Raw genomic sequence first — 17879 nt, forward strand, 5'->3', positions numbered from 1 at the left:
GCTAAATGAAGTTGAGTTGGAACTTTTCGCAACGAACGCAACCGATCTACTTCACTAGACACAAAACTCATGTTTTGGGGCATTTCGGACCGTTTTGTTACAGCATGAAAGTCGATGCAAAACTGGCCGAACAGGTGCTATTGGCACACAAGTTCGCTAAACAAAATGGCATCAGAATTTTTCACAACGAACGCACCCGATCTACTCCAATGGACCCAAAACTCATGTTTTGGGGGCATTTCGGACCGTTTCATTACTGCACGAAAGTCAATGCAAAACTGGCCGAACTAGCACCATTAGCGCACAAGTTCGGTAAACGAAGATCCATTGGAACTTTTCGCAACGAACGCACCCGATCCACTCCATTGGACCCAAAACTCATGTTTTGGGGCGTTTCTGATGATGTGAACCCGTTTGGGTTTGTTCCTGATCTTTCGATGAGAGGCGTGGAATAACTCAATTCATGGAGGAGACGATGTTCACGGCCCGACTACAACCTTCAAAGGATGCTGCGCCTTAGCAACCGATACACCACCTCCTTTGGTTGCCGCGATCTTGTGGAGCGCGACACCCGGCCACTAGGGCACTCGTCCTGCAAGCAATCGAAGAACTAGCAAGAACAAGTAGAACAAGTACTGAAATTACGAGATGTAATTGAAGGTCTCAAACCGAATCTCAATTATGATGGGGTTACGAAAACAAGTGGACGGGTAGCTGGATCAACACGTGCGTCTACAAGGAAGTAGAAAAAGCTAAACTTGCATCTAGCAAAACCCGAGTGTTCTTGACGGTGGCTAAAGGTTATAAAGAAGTGGGAGAACGACCACAAGGGTGTTGGGGTCGTGTTCCAACCCTAGGACGCATCCGTCTTGGACTCAACTTGATACACGGCCCGTTGGGCCAAGTTAGGGTGACGCAGCACCGTGGCTGAAAAGGACTCTGTAGTAAATCTAGGATTGCAGTTGACTCCGAATAGATATGGAGGTGATTCTGGATCCATTGGAAAGTAGATTTGATAAGCTTTCCAGAAAGTACTCGACTGATCAAAATGGAGTTCGGATGAAGTCGTGGCAGCCATCATAAGTCATGTCTGTCCTGCAGTCCGAATCCGGCCTGCGCGATGCCTCTTCCCTTTTGATCCAATCCATTGTTCCTGAGTAAAACAAGAGTGCACGTGTCTCTATTCTCTAAATATGATGAATCTGAGCTTAAGATTGAACTTACTTGATGGGTAAGCCGACGAGCACGAGCGCGAGTAATAGGACCAAAAGGTGTTGTTGAAGTAGATACTGGTGTAGGTGTGGATGTATCGTTAGTGGCGATGTCCTCATCATCCTCCCTTTCTTGCATTTGAGTCATCCTCGACTCAAGATCATCGTCCTCTCCCAAATATAGCTTCAATCTGAAATGTTAAATATGGGACTAACCCCAAAATCCACAGGCGGGTCTAGCTTATATGCATTATCATTAATTCGTCCAGCACTTTAAATGGTCCATCAGCCCGAGGCATCAATTTAGATTTTCTCAAAGCAGGAAACCTATCCTTTCTCAAGTGCAACCAAACCAATTCACCAGGTTCAAAAATGAATTGCTTTCTACCTTTATCACCAGCAAGCTTATACTTAGAATTCATGAGCTCTATGTTTTCTTTAGTTGTTTCATGCAGTTTTAACATCAGTTCAGCATGTTGCTTAGCATCAAAGTTCAATTTTTTAGAAGTGGGCAAAAGCATTAAATCAATAGGAGTACGAGGAATCAAGCCATAAACAATCTCAAAAGGGTACATCTTTGTAGTAGAATGCATGGAACGATTATAAGCAAACTCAACATGAGGCAAACATTCTTCCCACAACTTAATATTCTTCTTTAAAACAACCCTTAACATGGTAGACAAGGTTCAATTAACAAATTCAGTTTGACCATCAGTTTGGGGATGACAAGTGGTAGAAAATACTAATTGTGCCCATAAAGTTCTCCAAAAGTGGCTAAGAAATTTGGCATCACGATCAGAAATAATTGTGTTTGGCACACCATGCAAACGAACAATTTCTCGAAAGAACAAATCAGCAACATGTGTAGCATCATCAGTTTTATGACATGGAATAAAGTTTGCCATCTTGGAAAATCTATCCACAACCACAAAAACGCTATCACGTCCCTTCCTAGTTCTAGGCAATCCCAACACGAAATCCATAGAAATATCCTCCCATGGAGCACTAGGAACTGGTAAAGGCATATACAAACCATGCGGATTTAAACGTGACTTAGCTTTTTGACATGTAGTGCAGCGTGCAACAAATCGCTCCACAACTCTTCTTATTTTTGGCCAAAAGAAATGACGAGCAAGTACATCCTCTATCTTCTTTGCTCCAAAATCCATCAAGCCACCTCCATGCGCTTCCTGTAACAATAACAAACGAACGGAGCTAGCTGGAATGCATAGCTTGTTAGCTCGAAACACAAACCCATCATTGACGATGAATTTGTTCCATGCTTTTCCATCCTTACAATGCAGCAAAACATCCTTAAAATCAGCATCATTCACATATTGTGTTTTAATTGTGTCCAAACCAAAAATCTTGCAATCAAGTTGTGTCAACAAAGTATATCGCCTAGACAAAGCATCAGCAATGACGTTCTCTTTCCCTTTCTTGTGTTTGATGACATAAGGAAAAGATTCAATAAATTCAACCCACTTAGCATGTCTACGGTTCAGTTTTCCTTGACTACGAATATGTTTCAAAGATTCATGATCAGAATTGATAACAAACTCTTTGGGCCACAAATAATGCTGCCAGGTTTCTAATGTGCGCACAAGAGCATACAATTCCTTATCATAAGTAGAATAATTCAGAATAGGTATGCTCAATTTCTCACTAAAATATGCAACAGGTTTACCATCTTGTAACAAAACACCACCCAAACCAATTCCACTAGCATCACATTCAAGCTCAAAGGTCTTATTAAAATCAGGAAGTTGGAGGAGAGGTGCATGTGTCAACTTATCTTTCAACATGGTGAACGCATTCTCTTGTGTGGTGCCCCAAGAAAAGGGCACCCCCTTCTTCGTAAGCGCATTCAACGGTGCCACAATGGTGCTGAAATCCTTCACGAAGCGATGATAGAACCCAGCAAGCCCTAGAAAACTCCGCACCTGTGTGATGGTCTTTGGTACAGGCCATCCCTGAATAGCTTCCACCTTGGCTTGATCAACTTCAATTCCCTGTGGAGTGACAACATAGCCAAGAAAAAATACTCGATCTGTGCAAAAGACGCACTTCTCAAGGTTACCAAATAAACGTGCATCACGTAAAGCAGTAAAAACAGCACGTAAATGATCAAGATGTGCCTCCATGGATTTGCTGTAAATCAATATATCATCAAAGTAGATCACAACAAATTTGCCAATGAAAGCACGCAGAACCTCGTTCATTAATCGCATGAAGGTGCATTAGTTAACCCAAAAGGCATGACTAACCACTCATATAACCCGAACCTAGTTTTGAAAGCAGTTTTCCATTAATATCCCAATTTCATGCGAATCTGGTGGTACCCACTACGCAAATCAACTTTGGTAAACACAACAGCACCACTCAATTCATCAAGCATATCATCCAAACGTGGAATAGGATGTCGATATCGAATTGTGATATTGTTAATAGCTCTACAATAGACACACATACGTCACGTTCCATATTTCTTGGGGACTAAAATAACCGGAACAGCACAAGGACTAAGGGACTCACATACATAGCCTTTGTCGAGTAGTTCTTGCACTTGTCGCTGAATCTCTTTCATTTCTTCCGGATTGGTCCTGTACGGTGCACGGTTGGGCAGCGATGCTCCTGGAATCAGATCAATTTGGTGCTCAATCCCTCGTATTGGTGGCAGCCCCGCTGGTATTTCACTTGGAAACACATCTGAATACTCCTGCAAAACATTAGCGATAGCAGGGGGCAAAGAGTGTTGCATATCATGAATGGAAATCAAAACATCTTTGCACACCAAAGCATAGGCAACAGAAGTGGTCCCTTTCAATCGTATCTCATTTTACTTATTAGCAACCGACTTGACAATTTTATTGGTCTCACTTTTAGCTTTGGCAGCTCTAGCAGTATCATCACGCACAATAGCTTCAGGAGACATAGGAAGCAACACAATTTTCTTATCATGGTGCAAGAGCGAAAACTGATTTGATCTACCATAATGCACACAATCCATATCAAATTGCCAAGGCCTACCGAGCAGAATATGGCAAGCTTGCATAGGCACAACATCGCACTCAACAACATCATGATATGATCCAATTGCAAAATTAATGCGCACCAGCCTCGTTACCTTAGCCTTACCACTGTTGTTTAGCCATTGAATGTGATATGGGTGTGGGTGTGGTTTGGTGCTGAGTGCAAGCTTCTCCACCAGTTCGCTGCTAGCCAAATTATTGCAGCTACCTCCATCAATAATCATACGACAAGAATGCTCTTTAATGACACACTTAGTTTGGAACAGCGTGTGTCGCTGATTTTGCTCCGCCTTCTCCATTTGTGCACTAAGCACACGCTGCACAATGAGACTCTCGTAGTGTTCGGCTACCCCTGCATCAATATGTTCGTCTGGTGGTCCCTCATTACCTGCATGGTCAGCAGCAAACAAAGCAACTGTATCGTCATCAAAATCACTAGCAGAGGAATACTCATCATCATCTTTGACCACCAAAACGCGCTTGGTAGGACAGTCACGCTGCACGTGCCCAAAGCCCTTGCACCGATGACACTGGACATCCCTTGTTCTACCTGTGGATGCAACCGAGGAAGCACTAGCGGCTGGCTTCTGGACAGTCTTGATTGCTGAAGTGGTGGGAGGAGCACGTGGCTTGTCGCTGGATGGAGAAGATGCTATTGTACGACTCGGTGAAGGAGCTGGTACAGGTGCACGTCCGCCCATAGAAGTAGTCATGCGTGGCTGCCATGATGTAGATTTACCTGCAGAAACATTAGACCTACCACTAGCACGTCGTCCCTGTACCTCCCTTTCAGCTTTACAAGCAAGATGGAACAAACGGGTTATGTTAGTATAATCTTTATACGCAAGAATGTCCTGAATTTCTCTATTTAACCTGCCCAAAAATCTAGCCATAGCAGATTCCTCACCCTCCACTAAATTACAACATAGCATACCCATTTGCAATTCCTGATAATATTCTTCTACACTTCTAGTGCCCTGCCTCAATTGTTGTAACTTATGTAACAGATCACGTGCATAGTAAGAAGGAACGAATCTAGCCCGCATGACCCATTTCAAAGCATCCCAAGTTCGTGGCATGTCATCAGCATTTTTCTTGCCATGTTCTATCCACCAAATAGAAGCAAAATCAGTGAACTCACTAGTAGCAGCCCTAACACGGAAAATCATGGCATGCAAACTTTTGATCAACAGCAATTTCCCAAGTAATGTATGCATCAGGGTACGTGACCAACACACGCTTAACCGATTCCAAGTTGAACTTGACAGCCAAAGTGTATTCTGATTCGGCCAAAATAGTGATGAAAAGGCAGCGTACGTGACCAAACGTGACAAGAACTCGAAACTCTAAAGGACTACAACTAAGACCAGCAACTCGACACAACCGATGCAACCAAAAACTCAACAAGCCCTAACTAAGCAGTACTAGTAAAGGCTCAAAAGGGTCTATAGGATTACGGTGGGAAAAAAAATTCTACTATTTTTGGCTTTTTCTGGACTGTAGGAAAATAAAAATAGCGAAGGGTTGGAAGTCTCTCACCGAACAACCTTGCTCTGATTACCAACTGATGTGAACCCGTTAGGGTTTATTTCTGATCTTTCGATGAGAGGCATGGAATAACTCGATTGATGGAGGAGACGACATTCACAGCCCGACTACAGCCTTCCAAGGATGCTGCGCCTTAGCAACCGATACACCACCTACTTTGATTGCTGCGATCTTGTGGAGCGCGACACCCGGCCACTAGGGCACTCATCCTGCAAGCAATCGAAGAACCAGCAAGAACAAGTAGAACAAGTGATGTGAACCCGTTAGGGTTTGTTCCTGATCTTTCGATGAGAAGCGTGGAATAACTCGATTGATAGAGGAGACGACGTTCACGGCCCGACTACAGCCTTCCAAGGATGCTGCGCCTTAGCAACCGATACACCACCTCCTTTGGTTGCCGCGATCTTGTGGAGCGCGACACCCGGCCACTAGGGCACTTGTCCTGCAAGCAATCGAAGAACTAGCAAGAACAAGTAGAACAAGTACTGAAAATTACGAGATGTAATTGAAGGTCTCAAACCGAATCTCAATTATGGAGGGGTTCCGAAAACAAGTGGACGGGCGGCTGGATCAGCACGCGCGTCTACAAGGAAGTAGCAAAAGCTAAACTTGCATCTAACAAAACCCGCGTGTTCTTGACAGCGGCTAAAGGTTATAAAGAAGTGGGAGAACGACCACAAGGGTGCTGGGGTCATATTCCAACCCTAGGACTCATCCGTCTTGTACTCTACTTGATACACGACCCGTTGGGCCAAATTAGGGTGACGCAGCACCGTGGCTGAAAAGAACTCTGTAGTAAATCTAGGATTGCGGTTGATTCCGAACAGATATTGAGGTGATTCCGGATCCGTTGGAAAGTAGATTTGATAAGCTTTCCAGAAAGTACTTGACCGACCAAAACGGAGTCCGGATGAAGTCGTGGCGGCCGTTACAAGTCGTGTCTGTCCTGCAGTCCGAATCCAGCCTGCGCGATGCCTCTTCCCTTTTGATCCAATCCATGGTTCCTGAGTAAAACAAGAGTGCACGTGTCTCCATTCTCTAAATATGATGAACCTGAGCTTAAGAGTGAACTTACTTGATGGGTAAGCCGACGAGCACGGGCGCGAGTAATAGGACCAAGAGGTGTTGTTGAAGTAGATACTGGTGTAGGTGTGGATGTATCGTTAGTGGCGATGTCCTCATCATCCTCCCCTTCTTGCATTTGAGTCGTCCTCGACTCAAGCTCATCATCCTCTCCCAAATATGGCTTCAAATCTGCAATGTTAAATGTGGGACTAACCCCGAAATCCACAGGCAGGTCTAGCTTATACGCATTATCATTAATTCGTTCTAGCACTTTAAACGGTCCATCAGCCCGAGGCATCAACTTAGATTTTCGCAAAGTAGGAAACCTATCCTTTCTCAAGTGCAACCAAACCAATTCACCAGGTTCAAAAATCAATTGCTTTCTACCTTTATCACCAGCAAGCTTATACTTAGAATTCATGCGCTCAATGTTTTCTTTAGTTGTTTCATGCAGTTTTAACATCAGTTCAGCACGTTGCTTAGCATCAAAGTTCAATTTTTCAGAAGTGGGCAAAGGCATTAAATCAATAGGAGCACGAGGAATCAAGCCATAAACAATCTCAAAAGGGCACATCTTCGTAGTAGAATGCATGGAACGATTATAAGCAAACTCAACATGAGGCAAACATTCTTCCCACAACTTAATATTCTTCTTTAAAACAGCCCTTAACATGGTAGACAAGGTTCGATTAACCACTTCAGTTTGACCATCAGTTTGGGGATGACAAGTGGTAGAAAATAGAAGCTTAGTTCCCAATTGTGCCCATAAAGTTCTCCAAAAGTGGCTAAGAAATTTGGCATCACGATCAGAAACAATTGTGTTTGGCACACCATGCAAACGAACAATTTCTCGAAAGAATAAATCAGCAACATGTGTAGCATCATCAGTTTTATGACATGGAATAAAGTGTGCCATCTTGGAAAATCTATCCACAACCACAAAAATGCTATCACGTCCCTTCCTAGTTCTAGGCAATCCCAACACGAAATCCATAGAAATATCCTCCCAAGGAGCACTAGGAACTGGTAAAGGCATATACAAACCATGCGGATTTAAACGGGACTTAGCTTTCTGACACGTAGTGCAGCGTGCAACAAATCGCTCCACATCTCTTCTCATTTTTGGCCAAAAGAAATGACAGCAAGTACATCCTCTGTCTTCTTTGCTCCAAAATGCCCCATCAAGCCACCACCATGCGCTTCCTGTAACAACAACAAACGAACGGAGCTAGCTGGAATGCATAGCTTGTTAGCTCGAAACACAAACCCATCATTGACGATGAATTTGTTCCATGCTTTTCCATCCTTACAATGCAGCAAAACATCCTTAAAATCAGCATCATTCACATATTGTGTTTTAATTGTGTCCAAACCAAAAATCTTGCAATCAAGTTGTGTCAACAAAGTATATCGCCTAGACAAAGCATCAGCAATGATATTCTCTTTCCCTTTCTTGTGTTTGATGACATAAGGAAAAGATTCAATAAATTCAACCCACTTAGCATGTCTACGGTTCAGTTTTCCTTGACTACGAATATGTTTCAAAGATTCATGATCAGAATGGATAACAAACTCTTTGGGCCACAAATAATGCTGCCATGTTTCTAATGTGCGCACAAGAGCATACAATTCCTTGTCATAAGTAGAATAATTCAGAATAGTCCGCTCAATTTCTCACTAAAATATGCAACAGGTTTACCATCTTGTAACAAAACACCACCCAAACCAATTCCACTAGCATCACATTCAAGCTCAAAGGTCTTATTAAAATCAGGAAGTTGGAGGAGAGGTGCATGTGTCAACTTATCTTTCAACATGGTGAACGCATTCTCTTGTGTGGTGCCCCAAGAAAAGGGCACCCCCTTCTTCGTAAGCGCATTCAACGGTGCCGCAATGGTGCTGAAATCCTTCACGAAGCGACGATAGAACCCAGCAAGTCCTAGAAAACTCCGCACCTGTGTGATGGTCTTTGGTACAGGCCATCCCTGAATAGCTTCCACCTTAGCTGATCAACTTCAATTCCCTGTGGAGTGACAACATAGCCAAGAAAAGATACTCGATCTGTGCAAAAGACGCACTTCTCAAGGTTACCAAATAAACGTGCATCACGTAAAGCAGTAAAAACAGCACGTAGATGATCAAGATGTGCCTCCATAGATTTGCTGTAAATCAATATATCATCAAAGTAGACCACAACAAATTTGCCAATGAAAGCACGCAGAACCTCGTTCATTAATCGCATGAAGGTGCTAGGTGCATTAGTTAACCCAAAAGGCATGACTAACCACTCATATAACCCGAACTTAGTTTTGAAAGCAGTTTTCCATTCATCTCCCAATTTCATGCGAATCTGGTGGTACCCACTACGCAAATCAACTTTGGTAAACACAACAGCACCACTCAATTCATCAAGCATATCATCCAAACATGGAATAGGATGTCGGTATCGAATTGTGATATTGTTAATAGCTCTACAATCGACACACATACGCCACGTTCCATCTTTCTTGGGGACTAAAATAACCGGAAGAGCACAAGGACTAAGGGACTCACGTACATAACCTTTGTCGAGTAGTTCTTGCACTTGTCGCTGAATCTCTTTCGTTTCTTCCGGATTGGTCCTGTACGGCGCACGATTGGGCAGCGATGCACCTGGAATCAGATCAATTTGGTGCTCAATCCCTCGTATTGGTGGCAGCCCCGCTGGTATTTCACTTGGAAACACATCAGAATACTCCTGCAAAACGTTAGCGACAGCAGGGGGCAAAGAGTGCTGCATATCATGAATGGAAATCAAAGTATCTTTGCACACCAAAGCATAGGCAACAGAAGTGTAGCAATCAAGTCATTAATATCAGATTTAGTAGCAAGCAAGCAAGTCCCTTTCAAGCGTATCTCATCTTGCTTATTAGCAACCGACTTGACAATTTTATTAGTCTCACTTTTAGCTTTGGCAGCTCTAGCAGTATCATCACGCACAATAGCTTCAGGAGACATAGGAAGCAACACAATTTTCTTATCATGGTGCAAGAGCGAAAACTGATTTGATCTACCATAATGCACACAATCCGTATCAAATTGCCAAGGCCTACCGAGCAGAATATGGCAAGCTTGCATAGGCACAACATCGCACTCAACAACATCATGATATGCTCCGATTGCAAAATTAATGCGCACCAGCCTCGTTACCTTAGCCTTACCACTGTTGTTTAGCCATTGAATGTGATACGGGTGTGGGTGTGGTTTGGTGCTGAGTGCAAGCTTCTCCACCAGTTCGCTGCTAGCCAAATTGTTGCAACTACCTCCATCAATAATCATACGACAAGAACACCCTTTAATGACACACTTAGTTTGAAACAGCGTGTGTCGCTGATTTTGCTCCGCCTTCTCCATTTGTGCACTAAGCACACGCTGCACAATGAGACTCTCGTAGTGTTCGGCTGCCCCTGCATCAATATGTTCGTCTGGTGGTCCCTCATTACCTGCATGGTCAGCAACAAACAACGTAAGTGTATCGTCATCAAAATCACTAGCAGAGGAATACGCACCATCATCTTTGACCACCAAAACGCGCTTGGTAGGACAGTCACGCTGCACGTGCCCAAAGCCCTTGCACCGATGACACTGGACATCCCTTGTTCTACCCGTGGATGCAACCGAGGAAGCACTAGCGGCTGGTTTCTGGACAGCCTTGGTTGCTGAAGTGATGGGAGGAGCGCGTGGCTTGTCGCTGGATGGAGAAGACGCTGCTGTACGACTCGGTGAAGGAGCTGGTAGAGGTGCACGTCCGCTCATAGAAGTAGTCGTGCGTGGCTGCCATGATGTAGATTTACCTGCAGAAACATTAGACCTAGCACTAGTACGTCGTCCCTGTACCTCCCTTTCAGCTTTACAAGCAAGATGGAACAAACGGGTTACGTTAGTATAATCTTTATACGCAATAATGTCCTGAATTTCTCTATTTAACCCGCCCAAAAATCTAGCCATAGCAGGTTCCTCACCCTCCACTAAATTACAACGTAGCATTCCCATTTGCAATTCCTGATAATATTCTTCTACAGTTCTAGTGCCCTGCCTCAATTGTTGTAACTTATGTAACAGATCACGTGCATAGTAAGAAGGAACGAATCTAGCCCGCATGACCCGTTTCAAAGCATCCCAAGTTTGTGGTATGTCATCAGCATTTTTCTTGCCATGTTCTATCCACCAAACAGAAGCAAAATCAGTGAACTCACTAGTAGCAGCCCTAACACGTGCATTCTCAGGAAAATCATGGCATGCAAACTTTTGATCAACAGCAATTTCCCAAGTAATGTATGCATCAGGGTCATATGTACCATCAAAAGGAGGTATATTAAATTTAATCTTGCTGAAAGCATCATCATTGTTGCGTACCTCACGGTGGCGAAAACCACCCATACCTCTACGATTAGTGCGTAGCCGGCGGCGATGGCGAGCGTCTTGTTCATCCTGTTCAGTATCAGCAATATATTCATCCGCCCAATCGTCACGCTGTTCGTTGGTCTTCGCATGGAGCTCATCAAAACGCCGCAAAAGAGCAGCGAGACTCTTGTCAATATTGCCGACTGCTGTCTCCAGGCCCGTAAGCTTGGTGTTGGTGGCAATCTGCGTAGCCTCCAATTGTCCAATCTTGTCATTCGTCACCTACATATCATTATCAAGTCCCTCTGTGTGCCGCTGCACTTGCCTTTCAAAATGTTGTATGATGCCCCTGGTACGTGGAGACTGATGCAAGCTATGATCCTCCTCCTCGGAGCCAGCCATGGTGAGAAAGACAAGGACAACAAGAAAACAAGTGAAGTAGTAAAATCCCTACAGCTAATAGGGTGTAGCTACAGCAAGGCGCTCACTCTCAACATGTTGCACAAGCTCTTACCAATTCTTACCTTGCTGCTAGGAGGGGACGGCAACCAACAAGTCCGCAACCGTGGAATGAAGTGTATCAGCGCGGCAGCAACAAGACCTGTGAAGCTGTAGTCGGATATGTGGAGCTGTAGGTGGGCTTGAACAAGGAAGTACTAGCACCACGTTAGTCACAAAAGCAAGCTGAATAATCGTTCAACAGTGGTACTGTGCTGGTCCTAGTCTAGACCGTGCTAGAGACGCGAGCCTGGACACAAAGGAAGTCACAAAGCACCACTCCGAACAGAAGGGAAAAACAAACACAATGAATTAGCCCCTTGCTTCTTCTTTTTTTCTTTTTTTTTAACAATGATCCTTTTTTTTTCTTCTTTTTTTTCTTTTTTTTTCTTCTTTTTTCAGGGGAACCTCAAAAACAGATGCTATGAACAAAGGAATACAATTGAGCAAGTCACCACACACGCTTTTTCCAGAAAGAGTAGGGGTATACAGGTAATTAAAAGATACTCTCTCGCTCTCTCTCTCTCTGGAGTAGGCCGAGACTTAAATATATGTGTGAAGTGTTATTGCTTCTGGTGCACAGTTCGGACTTAGATGCAACCAGCACCGAATTCAACTCAGACTTGATAACAAAGAGGCACTCAGATTCGGCAACCACAAGATGAATAGGCTACCCGAATTCAAATCGGTCTCGGCCAACACGCGCTTAACCGATTCCAAGTCGAACTTGACAACCAAAGTGGTTTCTGATTCGGCTAAAACAGTGATGAAAAAAGGTAACGTACGTGACCAAACGTGACAAGAACTCGAAACTCTAAAGGACTACAACTAAGACCAGCAACTCGACACAACCGATGCAAACGAAAACTCAACAAGCCCTAACTAAGCAGTACCAGTAAAGGCTCAAAAGGGTCTATAGGATTGTGGTGGGGGAAAAAAATTCTACTATTTTTGGCTTTTTCTGGACTGTAGGAAAATAAAAATAGCGAAGGATTGGAAGTCTCTCACCGAACAACCTTGCTCTGATTACCAACTGATGTGAACCCGTTAGGGTTTGTTCCTGATCTTTCAATGAGAGGCGTGGAATAACTCAATTGATAGAGGAGACGACGTTCACGGCCCGACTACAGCCTTCCAAGGATGCTGCGCCTTAGCAACCGATACACCACCTCCTTTGGTTGCCGCGATCTTGTGGAGCGCGACACCCGGCCACTAGGGCACTTGTCCTGCAAGCAATCGAAGAACTAGCAAGAACAAGTAGAACAAGTACTGAAAATTACGAGATGTAATTGAAGGTCTCAAACCGAATCTCAATTATGGAGGGGTTCCGAAAACAAGTGGACGGGCGGCTGGATCAGCACGCGCGTCTACAAGGAAGTAGCAAAAGCTAAACTTGCATCTAACAAAACCCGCGTGTTCTTGACGGCGGCTAAAGGTTATAAAGAAGTGGGAGAACAACCACAAGGGTGCTAGGGTCGTATTCCAACCCTAGGACTCATTCGTCTTGGACTCTACTTGATACACGACCCGTTGGGCCAAATTAGGGTGACGCAGCACCGTGGCTGAAAAGGACTCTGTAGTAAATCTAGGATTGCGGTTGATTCCGAATAGATATTGAGGTGATTCTGGATCCGTTGGAAAGTAGATTTGATAAACTTTCCAGAAAGTACTTGACCGACCAAAACAGAGTCCGGATGAAGTCGTGGCAGCCGTTACAAGTCGTGTCTGTCCTGCAGTCCGAATCCAGCCTGCGCGATGCCTCTTCCCTTTTGATCCAATCCATGGTTCCTGAGTAAAACAAGAGTGCACGTGTCTCCATTCTCTAAATATGATGAACCTGAGCTTAAGAGTGAACTTACTTGATGGGTAAGCCGACGAGCACGGGCGCGAGTAATAGGACCAAGAGGTGTTGTTGAAGTAGATACTGGTGTAGGTGTGGATGTATCGTTAGTGGCGATGTCCTCATCAGGTCTCACATCCTTTGGTTTTGGCACTAATTCCCATGTTTGATTTCCTTTTAGTGCTTTAATTTCCTCCTTCATAGCATTTTGCTACTCTTGAATTTTTTTTGCTTCTTCATATGAAGATGGCTCAATAGGTAATTCATTAGTGAGAACAACAAACCCATACCTTGGAGGTGGCCCTGTTTTCCTTGTTGTCCTCCGTCATTTTTGGATAGGCTCTTGAACCTTCTTTTGAGCTGGCCAATGTACACCCATTTTCCATGGGCTCTTCCCCTTGCTTGGAGAATGATTCAGAGTGGGGATATGCTCCTCTCCTTGTTCTTCTTCTAGAACCTTCTCAATGCCATCATGAGACTCCTCTTTAATCTCTTCCGGTACCTCCACCAAGTCATGAGATTCCCGCAACGCAACCTTCTCAGGAACCACCATGCTGAAGCTTCATCAAACACCACATTCCTTGAGATGTGGCATTTCCCCGTGGTTAGATCACAGCACCTCCAACCTTTCCATGCATCATCATAGCCCACAAAGATGCATCGAATTGCCTTCTTTTCAAACTTGCTCCTTAGATGGTCTGGCACAAATACGTAGCATGCCCATCCAAAGACCTTGAGATGGCTTACCGTTGGCTTCACCTTCCATAGCATCTCATGAGGAGACTTGAATCCCAACTTTGATTGTTGGAGCCTATTAATCACATAGGCTGCTGTCCTCATACACTCAGCCCAAAACCTTCCTGGAACAATCTTTGCATGGAGCATACTTCAACATATTTCTACAAGATGCCGATTCTTTCGCTCTGCAACTCCATTTTGTTGTGGGGTATGAGGGCATGTTAATTGCCTCCTTATCTTATTCTCCTTGAGATAGTTGGTGAACTCATTTGATAAATATTCTTTCCCATTATCAGTCTGAAGACACTTAATTTTTCATATCGAGCTCACTTTCTACCTTCTCCTTAAACTCCTTAAACTTCAAAAAGGTTTCTGACTTCTCCTTCATAAAGTAAACCCAAACATATCTTGAGAAGTCATCAATAAAAGTCACCATGTAACTCATACCTCCAAGAGATATTTGCTTCACCGGATTGAAAACATCCGAATGTATGAGTTCCAACGGTGTCATCGATCGGTGCTTAGACTCTGTATGGTAATTGATGAGCCTTGCCAAACTGAGAACTGGCACAAACCGTATCAATTCGGATATCCATTTGAGGAAGCCCCTTCAAAACTTGCTTTTGCATCATCTTCTTTAATTTCCTATAATTGACATGTCCAAGGCGGGCATGCCAAAGATCCCCGATCTCACTCCTTCGAGTGTTATCCACATAAGCGGACTCAGCAGAGAGGACATAGACTGATTGTCTCCTCTTTCCTTCCAAAATTGGTGTGCTAATCACCTTTACTTTTTTGTATATAGACACACCTTCCGGTCGAAAGAGAACATATTTTCCTTCTTCTGTCAACTGAGAGACTGATAGAAGATTTTTCTTCAACCCGGGGACATGATATACCTTGTTGAGTTGGAGTTGATGAGGACCATACCTTGGAATGGTTGCCTTTCCAACATGAGAAATAGCCAATCTTGAATTATCGGCTATTAATACTTCTCTTCCTCCTTTGTAGTCTGTCATATCCTCTAACTTCTTGTCATCATTAGTCATGTGATTGGAGCATCCAGAATCAATGATCCAATCTTCCTTATAGTCAATTTTTGGATCAATTATCGCTGCAAAAGCAGGTACCTCCATGTCCTCCTCCAACTCATTATCTTCTACTTATTGAGAAAAACCAGCTTCAATATCCCATTCTTCTTCACTGTTAGGTGTTTCCTCCTTTTTCTCTTCCTTTATGGTAGTGGCTATATTTCCTTCAAAATGTCTTTTTGGAAGATGACAATCTCTAGCAAAATGGCTAGCCTTCCCACAATTGAAGCACCCTCCATTTTGCTTTTTTGGTTGATATTTTTTATCTTCTCTTCCTCTTGCTCCCCCTGAAGAAGGACTTCTTTCCTTTGCATGATACTTGTCACCATCTGTCCACTTTGGCTTGAATCTTTCTTGTCTTCTAAATGAGCCCTTCTTCTTACTTGTAAAGAGAGCCTCCTCTTCTTCCTTCTCGGTAATACTCCCCATCTGCTTGGCCAACTCTTCTTGGTTAACCAATAGATTCTCTAGCTCAACCAAAGATGGTTGATTCGGCCACCCTCTCACGGCAGTAATAAATCCACTATACTTAGGTCTAAGCCCATGAATTATTATCCTCTTCATACGAGCTTCACCAATCTTCTCCTCGGGCTCAAGCTGAGTTATCTCTCGACAAATAGACTTCACCTTGGTAAAATATTGACTGATAGTCAAGGTTCCTTGAGAGATACCTACTAACTCATTCTCCAGGAGTTGTAGGTGTGCTTCATTCTTCTTGGAAAACAACTTTTCCAAAGTCTCCCAAGCTGTCTTCGGAGTATCTGCATCTCTGATATGCTCTAGTAGGTCCTCCTTGATTGTAGTCTTCAACATGAAAATGGCTTTGCCAGCTTTAATTTTCCATTTTTGTAAGGGCTCCCCTTGATCCTTCTCCTTCGCTGGAGGCACAACCTCACTGCCTGCAACAACCTCCCACAAATCTTGACCTTGCAAGTAGGACTCGATGCAGGTCTTCCAATAACCATAGTTGTGGCTGTTGAGCTTCCTGATTCCACTTCTTGCGCCAAGATCTGCCATAGTGATCGACGCCAAGCGTCAGCTCCTCTAGTCCCTGACCAACAAGCTTCACAGTCCCAGACTGTGCACCGACAGAGTCTCCCCTTAGCGCCTGCTTTACAGTGGATACCACAAGCACTTGTGCTCACCGATGCCTCCTCAAGATGATGGTCCCGGACGAACCTGGCTCTGATACCAATTGTTGGAAACGGAGGTAGCCCTAATCACCCACTTGAAGGTGGACCTATACCTAAGAACACCCACTCACTCTGTAGTGGATAGCTTTATAATTTCTAATTACTTAGTGCCTTTTGGTCCTTTTTGGCTACAGGGCCGACCTTCTAGCTCCCGGGTGGCAGAGCCAACCTACAGATGAAGCTTACTTCCGGGTGGCAGACCCAACCTTGAGATGAAGCTTGGACCGTTGTGATCCTGGGGGCAGAGCCAACCTTCAATAGATCACAATCCATGCACTAAGTAGTTACAAACTATGGAAGTAGATTGGGAGACCAACTCTTTTGAACAACACTTTATTACACAAACAACAATATTACAGGAGAGTGTGAACACTTCTTAAGTGGCTATCCTAGCACTCATTCACACACTCACCAAGCACTACAACCCCAACTCTCTCTAATGCTTGTGGCTTGTATGTGTTGTTGCCTCTTAGGTTACTAGGGGAGGGAGAGGGGGTTCTCATATATATAGACCATGGCGACACATATGGTGATGACATGTGTCCCCTACTCTAGAACCTTCCTAGATATTTTCTACTTTACCATACAACAAAAGGTATTCTAGAATATTCCTAGATATTTTTTTTACTTGCCATATAAGACAAGTGACTCTAGAATTTTTCATAAATATTTATATCCATGGTAATATCTTCACCTTCAAAATATCTTCTTTCTTGCATGGTCAAGAGTATTCTAGAAGATTGACTTGCTTTCTTTCACTTACAATGGCGCAAGACTCTGATGTTATCTTAGATGTCGTTGGCACTTTAGTTTGGCTTTTAGTCCTTATGTTGTCTCTCGTGATAGTGGAGCTTCAGTGCCTGCTACCTCGACGGTTTGTACAGTAATGAACCATTTTATGTAATAAATATGTTATCAGCCTCCTAGAACTGATATTTGTATCATATTTAGTCACATCTCATGAGGGGACGCTTCATAACTACAAGTCAAGCCATGCCTATACATGCCACATATAATACAACAGGTGGCCCTTAGGTCAAACTAGACTGCTCACTCCCTAAATCACACTATACTACACTAAGTGCATCTAGAATGTCGACGATTTGGAAGAGACTAGAAATCATCGAGGTTGCCCACAGAAGACTGGCTGCTGGAAGAAGAATGAATGGGCTGAGGATTAGGTTCGGGATCTCCATGCTTGGAATCAAGATCGGAAACTCCTTCAATCTCTTCCGGGTCTTCTTCTTCATCTTCACTTTTAGACTCCTCAGGTGCGATAG

Source organism: Panicum hallii, chromosome 1 (assembly GCF_002211085.1).
Source record: "Panicum hallii strain FIL2 chromosome 1, PHallii_v3.1, whole genome shotgun sequence".
NCBI lineage: Eukaryota > Viridiplantae > Streptophyta > Magnoliopsida > Poales > Poaceae > Panicum > Panicum hallii.